Below are 19,834 nucleotides of genomic sequence, written 5' to 3'. Positions count from 1 at the left end.
TTATTTATCGAACATAGATACATTAATACAGATGTAACATTATGGTATTGTGCGCATGTTTTGCATACGTGACTTAATTGAGACATACATATGATTACATGAATAAAACAAGAATTCGCGTGTACTATCAAACTACATCGAAATGATTCTGAAAATTCTTGGAATTCGTCCTGGCCGTATTCTATGTTTAGTCCTCTTCACCGTTGTAACGGTGATATATTCTAATGTGTGACCGACGCTGTTGTAATTAGCGTGTGGTAAACAGTGGTTAAATGGACACACAGAAGTAAAAACGTCACCACGACCAATGTCTGGAAGTCTTAAGTTCGTTCCCTAGCGCAGACAAATGGTTAGTACGTGTGTTCAGGCGTCACAGCCATGAATTTATTCGGGAACAAGCCAAGATGAGAAAATGATTATTTAGTGGTAGGTAGGTGATACTTCATTTGTGGCAAGAAATGGGTACTGAGATCTCAGTTGGGTTTGCGACTGTTTGAGAATAACTGGGCAAATACGGGGCGTAAACCCATCTACGTTTGTGGCGCCATTATTTAAAACAATTTATTTGTTGTAGCAAAAACAAAAACGGCTATTAAGTTATCAATCTTATTTACTTCACTTCCTCATCAAAAACTTCAGATATCGCGCTTCCATCGTCGGTTCTCATCAAACGGCGACCTTTTTGACCCGGGCCAGTACGTTTTTGCTTACCATGTGATATCATCTAGACCAGAGGTCAGTGACAAATGTGTGGTCATATAACTTTCAATTTCTTTTTGTTGATTGATCAGACCATTTTTGGATGGTGACGTACATATACATTAAACTATACATAGCTTCAAAATTCGCCGCTATTACAAGTGGACAAAGACCAATCTTGGGTAAGTTAACATGCAGTCGAGTGTACAAGGCCAGAGTGTTTGTTATACAATAGATCATCTTTCTTATCTACTTGCAAAAAGTAAGAATACTCGTGTCCTTTTCTATACCATCCAACTGTTTCTGATGTAGTTTTGAACACACTAGAAAGAGATGAAATATTTTTAGTTTTTTATGGTTCCCTAGCTTTTTATTATAATTTCTAATTTCATCCGACCCTGTCGTCGTAACTCTTGTTTTCTGTGCCCATCAGTGGTAAGAATTTGAGCTCATCTTTTGATAGGATGCAACAAACATGGACGTTACTTAAAGCATTATATAATCTGTGGTAGCGTTGAGAATTTTATTGATTTAGAATTTTTTTAGTACCTACGGAAAATGATGACGCATATTCTTAAAAAATTTGAACGATAATGGTCACTTTGCGCGAACAAGGTCCTTTCCCCACTCACCCCAAGACTATATTTAAAGGTAAAATTTATAACAGCCATTATGGCTTTTAATTCTCTCAAAATTCCGTCACTTCTGTGACTAATTGGACGTTAATGGGTGCGGAGTGGTCTGAGCGTAGCTAGCTGAGGGCCCCTTCTGCTTGGGGGCCCCGGTATACTATACAGTCTTGCGTTCGTCAGCTACGCCGTTGTCCGTGGACGAATAAATATACAGTGACATTCTGAGTGGCGCTGTCCTGCAATATTGATATTAATAGCTTTAATAAGTAGTTGCGCACTTCACTAAGTTATTGGGTTGTTTTCATGGATGCGGCAGTTGTTAAAACATGTCATATGCACCGCTTCTTCTTCTTCTCGAGTCGTTATATTATTTATATTGTTTGAGACTAGTATGTGGCCACAATCATTTTATAGTTAGCCTTGTAGAGGGCCTACATGGTACATTGCGACACTTGAAAAGAAGTCAGCTAAAGAACTCTTTGTTGCATCATTTACACAAAATATAAGTTATTATCTAGGTAATCTAACATAAATGAGCGCAAAGGACAAATTATACGGGTTGAAGTTCTTTTATTTAATTATTTATTACATACACACTGTGTAAATAATCGTTCTCCTAATTTTTAATATATGTATAAGACCTATATTTGTCAATTGACGTCCTTGGAGAAAAGGCTGCGGTGAAGTTTGTTGCGCCGCTTCTTCTTCACCTGCGCTTTGGAAGCCGGCATTAGACTTAGTTTAAGTAATTTTTTGACGTCAATAAGTGATGTATATCATCCTAAATTGAATAAAGAATTTTGAATTTGAATTTGAATAAATAAAAATATTGTAAACATAATCTATGAACCAGTGTGCAAGTCGCTAGACGCGGTAGGTAGCCGTAAAAGACATGACAGATACCTTAAGGCGACTTGAATAAAATCTGACATCAGATACAGTAGTATCTGATTTCGTGCGTGTATATTGCTACGAGTACGTAGCAATATACACGCACGAAAAGAACGAAAGAAATATTTATTTATTAATTATATATATAGATACCCTTACGGGTTGATTATTTCGATGGATATTTGTAATGGTTGATGTGTTGTTTACTGTACATAAGAGAGATTCATATAGCAGGTGACACGGAACCGCACTGCTCATTAACATTGCTAGTAGTTTGTCACGCATTCAACACCTCTACTATCGGGCTCATGTAAAAATTGAGACAAAAAAAATAATAAAAGTTAAAAACTCGCAAGTTCTAACGATCTGGCATGATAGGGATCAACACTGTTCAAATGAGTTTCTTTCGGCATTTCTTCTCGGTCGTTCCGAAATGCCAGTAGTTTGTAGCTTGTGAGAGAGAAATAACTATAAAAATAAAAATTGACGAGAAAAAGTGCCTGTGAAGGTCTAATTTCTGAATAAATGATTTGAATTTGAACAGGTACAGTCAGCATGTTAAATGTGACACGGAACGCTATGCGGTAAATAGTGCATTTGGTGAATGGCCAGTTTGGTGAGCAGAAACACTAGAACCACTCCGAGGTGTTAGGAACATAATTGTTTTAAAAAATACTTGATCTTTTATGCACAGTACTTAATAAAGCGCCATTGACTATCAGAATTTTTGACCAAATCCCACGGGAGTCGAGATCTTTTACCATTCCATGGGTTAAAAAAAATTTTTCCGTCCGTGCAATTAACCGTTGAGGAGCTTCCACGTCTGGAGACATTCCTGGGCGTACTATCAGGTCATGCTTGTCGTAATAATGCATTGTCGTCCAAACTAAACGTGTGTACAAAATTTCTGCTAAATCGGTTGAAGATATCTGCTTCAAAATTGAGTTGCAAGTTGTTCCTTCGCAAACAGATAATTTGCAAGTTAAAATAAAATCTTGTAAAAAATATTAACTCTTAATGAAAATACTCACAGCCAACTCGCCGAGCGACATTCGTTCGAGTATAATCAGTAGTGTTGTGTCAACTGGCGCCTGCCGCTTCCGCCCACCGCCCTGCACGCCGCCCGCCCTGTCGAGCTTCCCAGAAACGAAGCCCGTTAGCTTTGCAAAGCTCATATATTGCTTGTTATTTACACTACGCTACTTGTGCACAGTGGTCGAAGCATAGTGCATAACATTGATTTATGACATTATTACGTACGTTTTGTACATTTAGCTTTTTATTTATATATGTATATATTTTGTGTGTCAATTTTCAATAATTTTATTGGAAATACAACTTTTATTTTATTTATTTATTCAAATTTTGACATTTTTAATAATGATGTAAATTCGTCGTCCTAATTTTTAATATATGTATAAGACCTATATTTGTTAATTGACGTCCTTGGAGAAAAGGCTGCGGTGAAGTTTGTTGCGCCGCTTCTTCTTCACTTGAGCTTTGGAAGCCGGCAGTAGACTTAGTTTAAGTAATTTTTTTGACGTCAATAAGTGATGTATATCATCCTAAATTGAATAAAGAATTTTGAATTTGAATTTGAAATTGGTCTTTGGAGGGCATTCAGGTTTCTTAGCTTCATCATTCCAGCGATACCTGGGGCAACCGACAGGTCAGTTATCTCTTGGTCGTACTTTATACCCTCGAATTCAAATTAAAAAATTTTTGTTCTACTTAATCTGATTCTAGTTTAACTCCGTGCAAAACAGAAGATTATAGCGTACTCTCGTTTCGGAGGCCAAGATCCACTTTGAGGTCACTGGAGCCAGCGTAGTAAGTAAAGTGATATACATCACTTACTAACATCATTACTCATAAAAACTTAAAGTTTACTTTAAGCTAAGGTATGTTTTTTCCATGGATTTAATACTGCGTACTTGGTACCTACTAATTCCATGCTTTTGTCACTTACGCACTTTACAATATTCGACATTGATACACATACTTTAGGGTCAAAGATTTAACTTTCTCACGAATATCAAGATATGTGTATGTAATTTATCTATTAACCAAACCGGTGAAATATCTAAAAACGTAATTTTAAATTGTTAATTAATCATATATTCTGGGCTTAATTTTTTTAGATAACCCATTTGCAATATTTTTATTGATATTTAATAAATAAATAATATTAGGACAAATCACACAGATTGAGCTAGCCCCAAAGTAAATTCGAGACTTGTGTTATGGGATACTAACTCAGAGATACTATATTTTATAACAAATACATATATAGATAAACATCCAAGACCCAGGTCAATCAGAAAGATCATTTTCCATCATGACCCGACCGGGGATCGAACCCGGAACCTCTCGGTTCAGAGGCAAGCAGTTTACCACTGCGCCACCGAGGTCGTCTCATTAATTAAATTATATTATAGGATATAATATACTTTTTATTTATTAATCAACTCGGTGAATGTCGTAGAATGGTGGGAGTTTAGGCTAATACCTAGTGTTTGATAAAGATCATACTATTGACGTCTCTGGAGAAAAGGCTGCGAAGTTTGTTGCGCCGCTTCTTCTTCACCTGCGTCTTTGGAAGTCGGCGGCTGTAGACTTAATTAAATACATTTTTTTACGTCAATAAGTGATGTATATCATCCTAATTTGAATAACTTAAACTAACTAACTTTGAAAGAAAAAAAGTGAATTTTGAAAAGTCTAGTCCATTGCACCAATAATGCAGTGACTGCAGCACATCGACCTTAACTGCAGTCCCTGGTAAATTGGATCGTTGCCAAATGACTTTGTAATGTACTTCCACAGAATAGGTCTACGCCCTTCTCAAACAGTCCTGCACGAACCCATTTTGGTTTGCGCCCTACTTTTTGGGAAGAGACTAGGCGTAAATAAATCTATGGCCTCATCTAGGTGTTATAAGGTCACGCGGTCTAATTACACACCTCCATATCCCACTCAATGTCCTCCTGTAGATCCGACGCGATTAAGGGACAACAATAGCATTCTTAATGAGGGTTTACGTCAGGCAGGCGGCCGGTTGTGAAATCACAGCCAAATCTGGCCACATTCCGGCTGAACACCGTTTGAAAAACAGCTTGACAAGAAGAAAAATCCATGTCTACAGAATTTTCAGGTTTCTTTTACGGTGACCCCGGCCCTTGTGGCGTCGCAGCCCCGAACGCAACCCGCGAGATAATAACTGAAACACCACATGACATAACTTTCCAATGCTATAATCGACAAGAAACGCTTCCCTCATACATTACCTAGAACAATAACGCTGTAGCTTTTCACGTCTTTGTACTGCGTAGTCTGGGAGCCGACGACGGAGAATACATTTTCATGTAATACTTCTTCACTTTATTTTGACAGCAATAGACAGCAATGACAATAATTTGATTGATGATTACAATATTAGATTAGTTTTAGATATTACTAAATTTTAGACATTAATTGCCGAAAATTACAAGCTTTGGAAATGCACAATACACATCACATCTTTCATCTAACTGTTCTTATGATTCTTTATTTATTCGTCAGAGCGTCAAAGCCCAGAATAATTTTTTTTTCTTACTAATATTAGAATATAAAATACAACCTGGAAACACTTAAGATATTTTTAATCCCGAAATTCCCACGGAAGCGAAGTACTTTGTAAAATATTATTATCGTTTAGTAAGTATCCCAAAACATAAGTTTCGAATTTGCTTTGGGACTAACTCAATCTGTTGTCCATCATTATATAGGTAAACATCATTTAATTTAGATTATGACGTGAAAAATTGCCTGTGAAGGCCTAATTTCTGAATAAATGATTTGATTTTGATTTTGATTTTGGTATTAATTTTATTTATGTAAACTTTTTAAGGTTTAGGTACATTAGTACTTAGAGATTGCATGGAGAGAGACATGAGTGTTGAGGAAGCGAGTGAGTTTATCAGAATCGTGGCAAGTGGTAATTAATCCTTGGTATGTATAACAGCACATAAAATTACCCTGCATGAACCTCTATGGCGTGAGAATAGCGGCGAGTTTGCAATGAGTTCGGGTAGGTGGATTTGCTGTTCACTGTACCTACCCCCATGGGAAACAGACGTGATAATATGTGTTATCAAACTTCTTTATAATTTCGTGAACCTGGCTCATGGACTATAAATGCCTATAAAGTACTCATAACATGACAGCGGTGTCTATACTTGGTAACTTTTACCATTGTTATTGATTAGAAAACTTTTTAATGTGTGAAAATCCGCGAAGCCGATGCTTCTTGCTTTTCTTTTGAGCGATAAAATTCACAAGAATTTCACTGACATAACAACGAAATACAAGCCTGTTGTCTACGGCTTTTGTCTATGAAAATACGGATGTTGATTAAATTTTAATTTTTTTTTCAATTTATACAGATTGAATCGAGAATGAAAGATATAGATTGCTAAATATACTATAAGACTTGACTATATTAATACATATATTTTAGTCTCGCTCTTTCTCATCTGAGGGATTTCCCGGTTGTTTCCTTAGCCGTTGAGCGTCGGAACCCAGGATCCGTTTTTCTACTTTTTCATCTCCACTTCGCACGGTCGTCGGTATTCCTAGTTGTCAGATCATTGGCAAGTACATCATCCTTGACGTAGTGGACGTGGCGGTAGTATTATGGAACTTATAAAATTTTACCTAACAGTAGGTACCACCAAGTAATCACTATTACTTGGTTAGGGCACTCTAGTAATGAGATATTTCTCTAATAAATATGATCGCACGTTCTTAACATCAAAGTGATAATACCTAATATTTGAGATCTAATAATCTCTTATGCGCACGCATTACACAAGTCATCCAATACGAAAACCATACAAAACACAGAGTATGCTGCACCAGTCAACATTGACGTTAACTTTAACCTGCGCAGAAAAATTGAATGGACGCCAGTTTTGTCTAAACGACGACGACGGCGCGCAGGTTAAAGTTAACGTCAAAGTTGACTGGTGCAACATATTCTGTGTTTTGTATGGTTTTCGTTTCGATTTCAATTTTCGTGTCCATATTCATTCTTCTTCAGATCATGGCTGCCCTTGAACTAAATTGACACAACTTTGTAGATGTGTCCTTCCCGTGGGACTCTCGATCAGTCAATAAATACTAACAATAAACATTATTTGGTAAACATACTAGAAAGGCATTAGTGTTATGAAAATAACAAATGATTTTCATAACACAGGATAGATCTCAAAACTGCTAACATATTTACTAACTCAGCCGTGGCGTCGCTCGCGTGGGAGTGTTTAGTCTTTAGACCTTATGATTTACATTACGGGGCGTTTTTTCGGTTTCTTCTGAGGCGGTTGTGTGTCGGTGTGCCCACTGTCCGCTTTCCTACTTATGATGTACATTCAGCAATATATAAACCTTTCCAAAATCATTGCAATGACGTCTTTAATACCACGTCATAGAGGATACAGGTCCGTGCGTACATCAGTCAACCGAAGGTATCTTTATCGAATGGTCCCTTTCTTCGAAATTACTTATCTAAAACTAGACTTCATTTTAATGAAAAGATTTTTACTACAAAGCAGGTAAACGGGCTTGGGGGCCAACTGATGGTAAGCAGTCACTAAAGCCATCAACGTCTGCAACACCAGGGGTGTCACACGCGCGTTTCTACTTTGTGGTCTGGGATCTTTTGCAGCAGTAGGTCCTTGTAATTACACTGTATTATTCTCTCACCCTTCAAACTGGAACACAACAACGCAAGCGCAGCTTGTTGGATGAAAGGTGAGACTGAGGTGCCCATGTAGAAGATCCTTGAAGGTCTACTTCTGGTACAAACCTGGTACCACATACCACATACACGTTATTACGCGTGAATAATTTGAATAGTTTAATTCTGTAACTACCACAAGACGTTACCGCAAAAAACTAGATCGCCCATTGTTTTATGTGCGAGCTAGTTTTTTTTGCTCAATTTCATAGTTAAATTAAATTATAAAATTGAGCAAAATCATTTTAACTAAATCACATTGACCGTAAAACATGAATTTCCTAATCCTAATTCAAGGACAGTCTCTAATTCAAGGCTGTGGAACCTGATTCTGATCTCAAACCTAAAATTTTATAAAAAGGGCCACATATTGACCTTTTTTTCTCTGATGGGAAGTTAATTGGATGGTGCTCTACCACCTGCACTAGTTACGAGTGTGTTCCAAGTCGCCTAAAGGCATCTGACATGACTTTTAAAATGTCTAGTGGCTAATCGCATACACACTAGTAAACTTGCAACCAATGTGCAAGTATCGGTGTCCATGTTTTCCCGAAAGCAAGTGGCGATCTACGTAAATTACCACTTGATTCAGATTTGTATACAAACGTATGTGGCTAGAGTAGGATTCGAACCTGGGAACTTTAGATCACAGGCGAACAGCCTTAACCACTTGACTATCACCGCTTCCTGCACACTGAAAGACCTGTATGAGAGGACAGATGGAGCTGTATCAGTTGCGGCGGATATAGTCGCAAATTTTGCCGAGACAACAAGCTAAGGAGATGAATTGGATATTATAAAAAAATACTTAGATTTCTTGTTGGTCTGGGAGCGAAAGACAACTGTGTATACGCCAGCTGCAGTCAAATCTCTTTAAACATAGCGGACACACTTAGTAAAAAAGAAAAGAAAAATATGGTGGTTATAGTACAAAGGTTTGCATGACTGTTAAAGATCCTTAAAGGTTTGACATGTCTGTTTTTATCTGCACTAGGTATCACAGCTCCTAAATAATAGGGATTTTTATTTGGAAACACAATCTGCAGACCTACCATCAACTTTTACAGAACGATTCCAAAGCAACTCAGTTCAATTTAGGAACCTAAAACGAATCGCATTCGTAATAAAAATTTAATCGATGGTACGAATTTGCGATGCAGTTCAGTTTAGGTAGTAAAGTGTGTCGCGTTAATCAAAATATGTTCGCTCAGAAAAAAATGTCGTTTTAAAGATGATACTTTCTAGATAAAAATAAATAATAAATTTGTGACTAATTTAATTTGTAAAAAAATATGTGTGAGCAAGGACCGTCCACTCACACATCTGTGCGTTGCAAGGCAAACCTCTGTCGCGGGCCACTGCGTGAGCGCATCGCATCATTCATATCATACTCATACGCATAGTCCAGTAGATTTGCTAAGCTCGGCGCGCGCGCACGTTGTTTTCGAAATTCGAACGCGACCCGAACGGTAGTGCAGTGACGATTTTTTTTGTGTTGTGACAGTTCGAACCGGAGACTTTTTTACTTTTTAAAGGTTCGTACCATTTTTTTATTTTCGGGACTTCGTTTATTTTTGTACTTTTTTAAGTATGGAAGAAACATGTGGCTTTGTTTATGCTCAACTTCTGCGGGCGTAGGGTAGTTTTGACATTGTTTTATTTATTCATTTTTAACTATTCGAATTGCCTGTTTCCTTTTCTTTCTATTTATATATATTTTATACGGTTGATAATGTATCTGAGTATTTATCGCTTTCGTTGTGACGCAAGTTATAATCGCGATAATCCAAACATAAAAATATTTTATTATCCACTTCGATCGATAAATACTATAAGAGATTAAAGTATCAATTATAAATCCTCACTGAAAAAATGTAGGTACTTAAATTGAATATTAAAATCCCGATAAGGTTTTTTTTTTGTTATTCAATTTCACGCATTAAGCAAACGTCAACAATATTTTCTTTTTTTCAATTTATTAATTTAAAAATTATTTTCTACTTTATTTTTCAAATTACGTGTTTAAATATAGTTTTTTATTTTCCTGTACTTCATTTCTAGTTTTTTTTTTAATATTTAAATATAGCACACGGCATTTACGAGTATAACAATAATTTAAACATCGCATAGAATTGTCATCATAATGCGACCTATAACAGGATAATTAATAAAGTTGAATTTATTTATATACGTAGTTTTATACATTATTATGACGGTATGATGCAAATATACTAACAATGTCAATAAAATACAAGCTATCTATCCTATTATTATATAGATCGAGGTAAGCGTTTGTGAGTTTGTATGTCTGAAGCGGGTAATTTTCGAAACTACTGAACCGATTTCAAAAATTCTTTCATCATTAGAAAGGTTCATTATACAAGATTGTTATAGGCTATTTTATCTCAAAATTCCCGCGGGAGCGGAGCAACATTTAGTACAATATATGGGTAGTGAAAAGTAATGATTGGTGATATAGTACAATTTAGAATTTTATGAAGGAATGATAAAATTGATTTAATTAATGACATAAATGTAAGTATATGTATTGTACATTTATAACAAGATATTAATCATAAAAATAATAATAAACAACAAAAAAATATGTAAATGTCAAGCTCAAATCAATATGGCAAAACAATTAAATTGGAAATTGTGTGCGCGAATGTCCTTCAATACAATATGCATTTGTTTTAATATTTGTGTATCACAATACTTTATTAATATTCAAGCAGTTATTATGAATTAATTAATTCTAAATCAGTCTGTCTGCATTTCAGTTAGATGTTATAACATTAATTTCAAATATGTATGTATTTTAATAGATACGTATTAGGTACATTCTAATTTAGATAATATTATATTCCTCGCGATTACTCATGAATGATTGATAATGACATTTCCACAGAAATTAGAAGATTAAGACGACAACAATAAATTAGATATTAATAAAAAAACAAATAGTTATAAACATACAAATAATAACACATCCACCGAGAGGTCATACCTACGCAATAAAAACTGAGTCAAGAAAAGTTTATTTTTTTTAAATATTTTTTTTAGTTTGAAATATTTTATAAAAAGAAATATATTCTAGAAATTATTTTTTTTTAATGTATAGATTTCTTCTGTGAGAGCTTCCGTGTTTTCTGAATTTTCAAGGATAAGTACTTCAAATCCGCGCCGCTTCAAGCTAGTCGAGTTTATGTTTTGTGGACTAGATAATAAAATACATAAAACTTATAACATCAAAGAGATTTACGAAGTCTGTCACAAATACAACACAAAAATGTGCATTTAGGTTAGAATTTCGAAGGCGAAGGAAGTAAATCGCCAGATATTTTTGGACTGATTTATTTTAGCATAGACACCACCGCGCTCCGTCTGTGGAAAATATTTGGGCTCATTCACTTTGTTCACTTTGTTTATGGTAAAACGCTTTAATTTTATGTTCGCCTGGTAGATAGGAATTAGGTTAAATTCTTTGTTTTATCAGGAAATTGTTAAACGTATATAAGAAGTTTATTTATTCTTTCATTTACCATTGTTCATTTCTTAATCGTGTTGTGATTTAGAAGTTCACTAAGTAAAATGTTTAGAAGAAGATGTTTACGCATATTCATAATTCCCAATTATCAATTATATTTCGTCATAGTTCTATCAAGTGTGTTATATTTTATATTTTACCAGGTAATTGAATACTTAGAGTATATTAAAAAAAACACAATCTTTAGTTATAAACCCATTACTTATATGCTCCTGATCTATTCTATAGGTCTGTAGATAATAGACCTAAGAAACAAGTAATTGTTAAAATTTATCGAGTTGTATTGTTTTTCGAGGCACTTAAAGGTATTTGAGGTTAATGAACTTTATTTTCTCAAAGAAATTTACATTTCACATAGAGAAAAAAACACTTAAGTATACTACCTATGTACATTTGTTGGTGTGTTTCTTTTTATATACATTTATTTTGTTTTATATAGATAGGTAAAATATTTTTTTAGTATTGAAGTTGTCTTCAAATTTGTATATCTAGTATATTTTTATTATAGTCTTGTTCTAGGACATTTGCCATCTGGCGTACACCACGCCGCGGGGTCAATGACACACGTGTTTTGGTCTAGACTCAAAGAATGGCGTCAAAATATTCTTATTTAATGTATTTAATAAAAATAACAAGTTTGAAATACATAAAATTTGTGAAGTTAAAGTAATGTGAAGTTTGTTGCGTCGCATCTTCTTCACCTGCGCTTTGGAAGCCGGCAGTAGACTTAGTTTAAGTAATTTTTGACGTCAATAAGTGATGTATATCATCCTAAATTGAATAAAGAATTTTGAATTTGAATTTTGAATTTGAATAAAAGAAAATGGCTGTCGGAATCTAGCAATTATATATTATATTACATATTTTTAAAACTTGAATCGTTCAATTCTATAAATGTAGACAATTAAATTGTTGAAGATGCCATTTATATGAATTATAATTAGAAAGTAAATATAAATTAATATAAAAGGTAACTCATTTTTAATAACTTATCTTTTAAAATTAAAGTTATACAATATAACTATAAGGTTTGAAGTAGGCATACTTCTATTGAAATTATAATAATGATTAACAAATGCGTTAAGTTTTAAAATTGCTAAAAAAATCCATTTCACGAAATATAGCCAAGAAGACAACAACAAACAAGTGAAGAAAACCTTATCAAAATCGTTCCAATCCTCATTCTGAGTTGAGGGTTATAAACGACCCATAATATATTTCCTATTTACGCCTTTGCTTATATGGTGTTAACGTTTAATTAAATGTTTTGGAGAACTGTCGGCATCAACAAAATCACACCTGTCGCTTGTCAACGGTTGTTGGTTTCCGACATCCAACGCAACGTATAAATTAAATCTTGTAGTCGCAGTAGCAATTATGATACTACAAAACTTGTGTTTTATACGACTGACCAAAAAAGGAGTGTTGTGTTTTCAGTTTATATATGAGGTAAATTATTTCGGTAGTTTCTCTAAATGTCATAAAGTCTGTTAGGTATTCGATCATGAAAAATCTCTAGCGTTTTCGGGAACGACTATCGATTTCAATGAAATTAGAAATATGTGTTCATGTTAATGGCACATAAAGTAGACCTAAAGACTGATTCTTGAAGGCAAAATACCTGGCAAAAGACCTCCTGGCCGCCCTCGACGAAAGTGGTTTGATGACATAAAGGATTGGACCGGACTTAGATACAACCAACTGAAAATAGCGGCCCAAAGCCGCGAGGGTTTCCGTATGCTGACCTGCAAACTTCAATTCGAAGATGGCACCCCATGATGATGATAAAAGTAGATCTAGGTAGGTCCCATTTTGGGAAAGTTATTTTTTTCCATATTGAAATAAAATATTATTGTGAATAATTTTAATAAATGAATTTTCCAAGACAAGTCCCATCTGAGATCGATTTTAAGCACCCGAAAACACCTATATTTTTAATTTGTACGAAATCGTCATTCTTGATTCAAATATTCACACAGATCACCACAAATTGGGTTCCCGAAGGGCGCAGGCGTTGAGATAGACCACGAGCAACATGGCCGGATGATTTAGACAGGTTTCGGCGGGGTTGGCAACAAATAGCTTAGACCTTTAGAAGATAGAAGGGGAGGCCTTTGCCCAGCATAACATATATAGTTACAAATATTGCTCTCTCTATCATCTGAGTCTCATCCCGTGTTTTCCTCATTCGCTATGCGTTAGAGCTCAGGGCTCATTTATGGGGAATATCTAACAAAGAATTTTGGCTTTATAAATAATTTTTATTTGTAATATATTTTAAAATATAATATGTTCCCTTTTTTGTACTTGTTTCTTAAAAGATAAGACTTTGACAGACTGCGACCGCGTTTGGAAGCGATCGGAAATCTGTACATATGTTATCAAATCATCTACATTTACAATGTTGACATATGCGCAATGTTCTCATGGGTAAACGCTTTGTCCACTAAAACTGATTAACACAAGAATATTAGTAGTATTGGTTAATATTATACTAAATGTTTTCGAAAATTTGAGAGGATAACAAAAGTTATCAAACATAGTTTTGAAAAATTCAAAAATATCTGAAAAATAAAAGCACTTAAACATTTCACTGCATTTCTGATTTTTTTTAATTTTAACTTTTTATTTAATTATATTATATATACCTAACATACAATGTAAAACAAAAATCAATCAATTTGGACAAGTTTTTATTGCATAATATTTTAATACCAGCTTTTATTGTCATCAGCGATGTAATTTAATTCAATACGTGACAAAAAACCATCTCCGTGCAGTAAACCGTTGAGGAGTGTCATCAGGAGCCGATCCTAGGTGCCATGTCAGGTCAAACTTATCATAATAATACATTGTTATGGAAATTGAAGCGTAGAATATTTCAACAGTGACGAAAAAGCAGTGTTAGTGAAATTTTACTTGTATTGATTAGACGTGAAGATCTGGCTGAAAGAATTAAACTATGACGAACTAGAGACGTTCATAGATTACCCACACCTATAGATCTAGATGCTTGGAATCATTTTGTATACAAATTCTTTAATATATATATTGTTTCACCGGAATTTATGCTTATCTCTATATATTTATGTGTGTATGTATATGTATGAGTAGATGTGCACCTATATGTATATGCCCATGTCTTATGTATATGTAAGGTATATGTAGTATATGTATGTGTAATGTGTATGTATGTGTAATGTATGTGTATAATAACTAATTATAGATTTATAGATGCTATGTTTAAATAGTTCGTAATAATAATATGTAATTCATATAGTTTGCCAATCTGTTATGATAAGAAATTATACTTACCTGCTGCATATAAAAAAAAAAATATTGAAATGTACATTCTATATTGTTAGTGATATGGAAGAGCGGGGTCTGCTGGCACAAGCATTTTTATGCTTAAAAGTAGATCCCAACAATGTAATTGTGTAAAGAATTGTACTTACTGAATAAAATATTTTGTATTTTGTATTTTTGACGTGAAACTAAAATAAGGCTTGAAACAAATAAGTGGCAATTGGATAGCTAGTTTTAGTGGTCCACAAGCTTTATATACACACCAATATTCAAATGAGCCGCCTTATCATTGTATCAACACGTCATACGAGTATGTATGTCTAATCAGGTAATCGTTGACAAGAGAACAAGCGACCTGCCATTCGCTCGCTCATGGTGGCATAGTGGGTAAACAACCGGCTGAGATTAAGAGAACAGTAGTTCTCTGTGTTATAGTGAAAAATGACGATCTTTAATTTTTTGTAATTTTTTTGTTTTCTTTGTTTCACTAGTTAACAACTTGGTGTGCCAAAGGTCAAAGGTAATATAGTTCCCCAAAACACTAATAAGTAGTGCCAATGCCACACAGTTATGCCTGGAGTTCTTCTTCTTCATAGTCGTATTCCTCATGGCTGAGGGTCGTGGAATTAAAGACATACAACTTTCTTGGCATTAGTAATGGAGTGGTTTGCCATTGCCTTCTCCGTTTCACACACAAGTTAATAATCAACCAGTGTGCAGGTTTCCTCGCGATGTTTTCCTTCGCCGGAAGCAAGTGGTGGACGATGAAAACTACTATACGTGAGTCAGATTGGTATACAAACTCATGTGGCACGAGAACGAAACGTGGGACGTTTCGATCCACAGACGGGCGTCTTAACCATTACACCACCACCGCTTCTACCTGGAGTAAGAAGGGTAATTAGGAGAATATGCAGCATATTTTCTCTCTCACTTTCTCGTCTTAGAGTTTTTTTCTTAGCAAATTCAAATTCAAAATTCTTTATTCGATTTAGGATGATATACATCACTTATTGACGTCGAAAAAATTACTTAAACTAAGTCTACTGCCGGCTTCCAAAGCGCAGGTGAAGAAGAAGCGGCGCAACAAACTTCACCGCAGCCTTTTCTCCAAGGACGTCAATTAACAAATATAGGTCTTATACATATATTAAAAATTAGGAGGACGAATTTACATCATTATTCAAAATTTGAATGAATAAATAAAAGTTGTATTTCCAATAAAATTATTGAAAATTGTCAATATTAGTTAATTGTCAGTATATATATATACTTTGTAAAAGGCATGATCAAGTAGATAATGAATAAAATCGATAATAGTGTTGAGATTCCTAACAAGATTACAAGATCTAATTCGCAACCTGGAGATACGTCGTCGAACGAAAGTTCAAGACGTGGTCTCCAGAGTCGCGACATTGAAATGGAATTGGACTGGGCTCCTGGCCAGAAGGAATGATGGAAGGTGGAGTAAAACTTTAACAGAGTGGTACCTCAAAATTGGAAAACGGAGCGTAGGACATCCGGCAGCTAGATGGGTCGACAATGTAAAGGAAATTGCTGGCAACAACTGGATGGGGATGGCCCAGGACAGAGATGGTTGGCGGAGACGGAAGGAGGCCTATGCCCAGCAGTGGATCACGGAGGGCTGTATACGTAACGTCGGAGCCCAGGGTATCCTAATTTTTCTTCTCCTTTCTGATCCTTCTTTTTTGACGACCTCGGTGGTGCAGTGGTAAAATGCTTGCCTCTAAACCGAGAGGTCCCGGGTTCGATCCCCGGTCGGGTCATGATGGAAAATGATCTTTTTCTGATTGGCCCGGGTCTTGGATGTTTATCTATATATGTATTTGTTATAAAATATTGTATCGTTGAGTTAGTATCCCATAACACAAGTCTAGAACTTACTTTGGGTCTAGCTCAATCTGTGTGATTTGTCCTAATATATTTATTTATATTTTTTCTACCTGTCTTCGGCATTTTTAGTATTCAGTTGTTTGTTACCTCTTCACAATTTATTTTCTAGAACCACATACATGTAGTTAAGAGTACGGAGAAGCACAGATTCTAGAAAAAAGTGTTTCTGTGGAAAATTCACGCGGACGGAGCAGCTGCTACGGGCAAAAAGCTGATGCTTTGTTCAAATTCAAAATTCAAATCATTTATTCATAAATTAGACTTTCACAGGCACATTTTTTCTTAAATTGTTATATTAAATAGTTATTTCTCATAAGCTACAAATATTACTGGCATTTTACAGGGACCAACACTGTTCAAATGAGTTTCTTTCGGCAATTCTTCTCAGCAGTGGTCGTGCCGATATATATATATATATGAAATATAATAAACATAATTCGTACAAGCGATATCTGTTATCAGTTCACAAACACGTGCTGGCGATATGTCGTGTTACCATAGACCTTATCCCGACGTGATAAAGGAGAATTTGATTTTGGACAGGTCGATGTGCAGTAGAGTGTAGCTGGCGAATTGGGATTAATGGCCGTACGAGGCCGCAAGTTCGATTCCGGATCGCAAGGTTGTTTGTATATAGTGATGTGGAAATGAAAGTAAATAATAATATCGGTATTATCGATATAGTAAGCTATTAGTCGTATAAGTATTTTATAAAAACAAGCTTTATATAAAAGCAAGATAAGTACCCTATGTCATTATCTGTACTTCAAACTACATGTATGCAAAGATAGAGCGTGAAGAGGTAACAAACTTACTTTCACATTTATAATATTAGTTGGGATGGGATAATACACCTTTTTACCCGTTGTAATTGAACCTAAACTTCTTTGTGAATAGTGCAATTATGACTTTATCTATCTATCTATGTATGTAATATTCTTTATTACCTCATATCTCTAAACCCCCACACTCCACCATCAAACCTAAAAAGCTGATATCGTAATAATATAAAAGTTAAGTATACGACTTATAAAATAGGATTGATAAAAATCATATTAAATAACATTTTTTCTGTTCTTTCCTTACAGAAATGGTCAAAGAATTAGACCAAGTTACAACAGAAATAGAACTTGCTTAAAATCAAACCACGTGTGGTGAACGAAGCGCGTGGCTTAAAAATAACATTCACGATGTCGACCAGGCAGATTACCCTACTAAGCGCGTACGGACAGCAAAAACATTCGGCCATTTGGCGAAAAAAAAATTGTGTTATTCGATTTAACAAGGTTAAAAAATTGTACCTAATTTTTGCCACAAGCTTTAGTCGTCAAAGAGGTCTTATTGCATTCAAAATGTGACCCAAAATGTTAGTGCATTAAAACGTTGAGTAACCGCTGAGGAATTCCCTCGTCGGTAGCCGATCTTGATTGCACCATCAGTTCACGCTTATCATAACACATAACGCATTGTTATGGAAACTGAAGCGACGTAGAAAATTTTAACTTTATATTGTTTACAACAACTACTAAATAAATGTTTGAAAAAAAAAATAACATAAATTTTACTTTTCGATGATGTAAGATATTTTCTGAAAAATTCCATGTGTGATCCTTATACCTACTGCGTCATCGCGCTGTAATGAAGAATTAGAAATAATTACAGGGAAATTACCGAACACGTTTATAATGTTACTCATAATATTGGCCTGAGTGTGATAAAAGTGTTATCCTAACTAATATTATTAAATACGAAAGTAAGTTTGTTTGTCACGCTCTATCTACTTAACCAATCATCTTGAAATTTTGCATACATATAGTTTGAAGTATGGAGAAGGACCTTTCATCCCGGAAATAAACGCGAGCGAAGCCGCGGGCAACATCTAGTTATAATATAAATTTACGTAGATAATTATTACTTACCCATTGTAAAGTAATAAATAACTACAGTTTTTAGATAAAATTTCGAAATAATAAAATATTTTTCTGCCAACTTTACGTACCTCTGCACGACAACGGAAGTCATCGGAGCGTGCGCTTGCGCAAGCGTGGCGGATCTTTGCATTGTGTTGCCGACCCTACACTACATGTCATAATACTACTTTGTTTTTGCTAATGGTAATCTATACGACAGATGTAAGGGTGATGAGAATATTATGGTGACCTATATTTGTAAAGATTTCTCTTATGGCTTATGATTAAACTGTTATTATTTTGAATTGAGTGCGCAGAAATGCGCGCAATGCGCAATGTACGCCATTTTGTCTTTACGTCAGCGACGCGTCGGTTAAAATCAACGTCGAATTTTGTGGTTCTTCTTTTTATCAAAACAAACAAACGTAATCGAATGTAATTTGAAGTAACATAAAATGACTTCATTTACGTGAATTATCTGGACATTGACATCATGTCGACCAAAAACTGGCCGAAAAACCTAACAAAATGTACGTTGATGGAGTTGGGACTTTATGTGTGTTGTTTTTGCGGGGTTCACTATTGGAATTAAAATTTAGATATGTTTTACCTGCAAGTGTAATTTAAAGATTCAAGTTTTTCAAACCTAATTACTAATATTATAAATGCGAAAGTTTGAGGATGTCTGTTACTATTTCAAGCAAAATCTACTCGACGGATTGTTATGAAATTTGGTACACGGGTAGAATATAACCTGGAATAGCACATATGGTACTTTTTATCCCGAAAATCTTAAAGGAGCGAAGCCCCGGCGCACAGCCAGTGATTCATAAAATTGAAACATTTGATTCCAGTAAACATGTCATAGGCAGTAAGAAGCTTTGAAGTTGATGCAAATTTTATTAATAGCTTCGTTTCTTTGTGTGATGACGTCCATTGCTGGCTCATCCATTAAAAAAAAACAATATAGCTTTTGACTAAAGTAGGTCAATTTTGCGTACCTGTTTAATTTTTCGCTGACATATTCTCTGAAAAATTCCATATGATGATTTATGAGCCTATATCCGAATACCTTATACTGAATCATCGCTCTGTAATGTAAAATTAGTAATAATTAAGGGAATATTAACCGAATACAATTACAGCGGCCAACAAC

General features: G+C 34.9%; 1 protein-coding gene across 2 annotated transcripts in view; it reads left to right on the top strand.

Annotated features, from left to right (window-relative positions):
• Positions 1 to 19,834, top strand: part of pigs (pickled eggs) — a 149,051-nt gene that overhangs the window by 53,474 nt on the left and 75,743 nt on the right. Inside the window, exon 1 of one of the 2 annotated variants that reach the window (XM_053760899.1) lies at positions 9,380 to 9,536. The exons of the other annotated variant lie outside the window; for it this stretch is intronic. The gene's annotated coding sequence lies outside the window, so the exon portion shown is untranslated. Of the gene's footprint in view, positions 1 to 9,379; positions 9,537 to 19,834 lie in introns of those variants that run through there. 2 annotated transcript variants of the gene reach the window in all.

This window comes from Plodia interpunctella, chromosome 21, assembly GCF_027563975.2.
Source record: "Plodia interpunctella isolate USDA-ARS_2022_Savannah chromosome 21, ilPloInte3.2, whole genome shotgun sequence".
NCBI classification, from domain to species: Eukaryota; Metazoa; Arthropoda; class Insecta; order Lepidoptera; family Pyralidae; genus Plodia; species Plodia interpunctella.
This window is presented reverse-complemented; position numbering and strand designations above follow the sequence as displayed.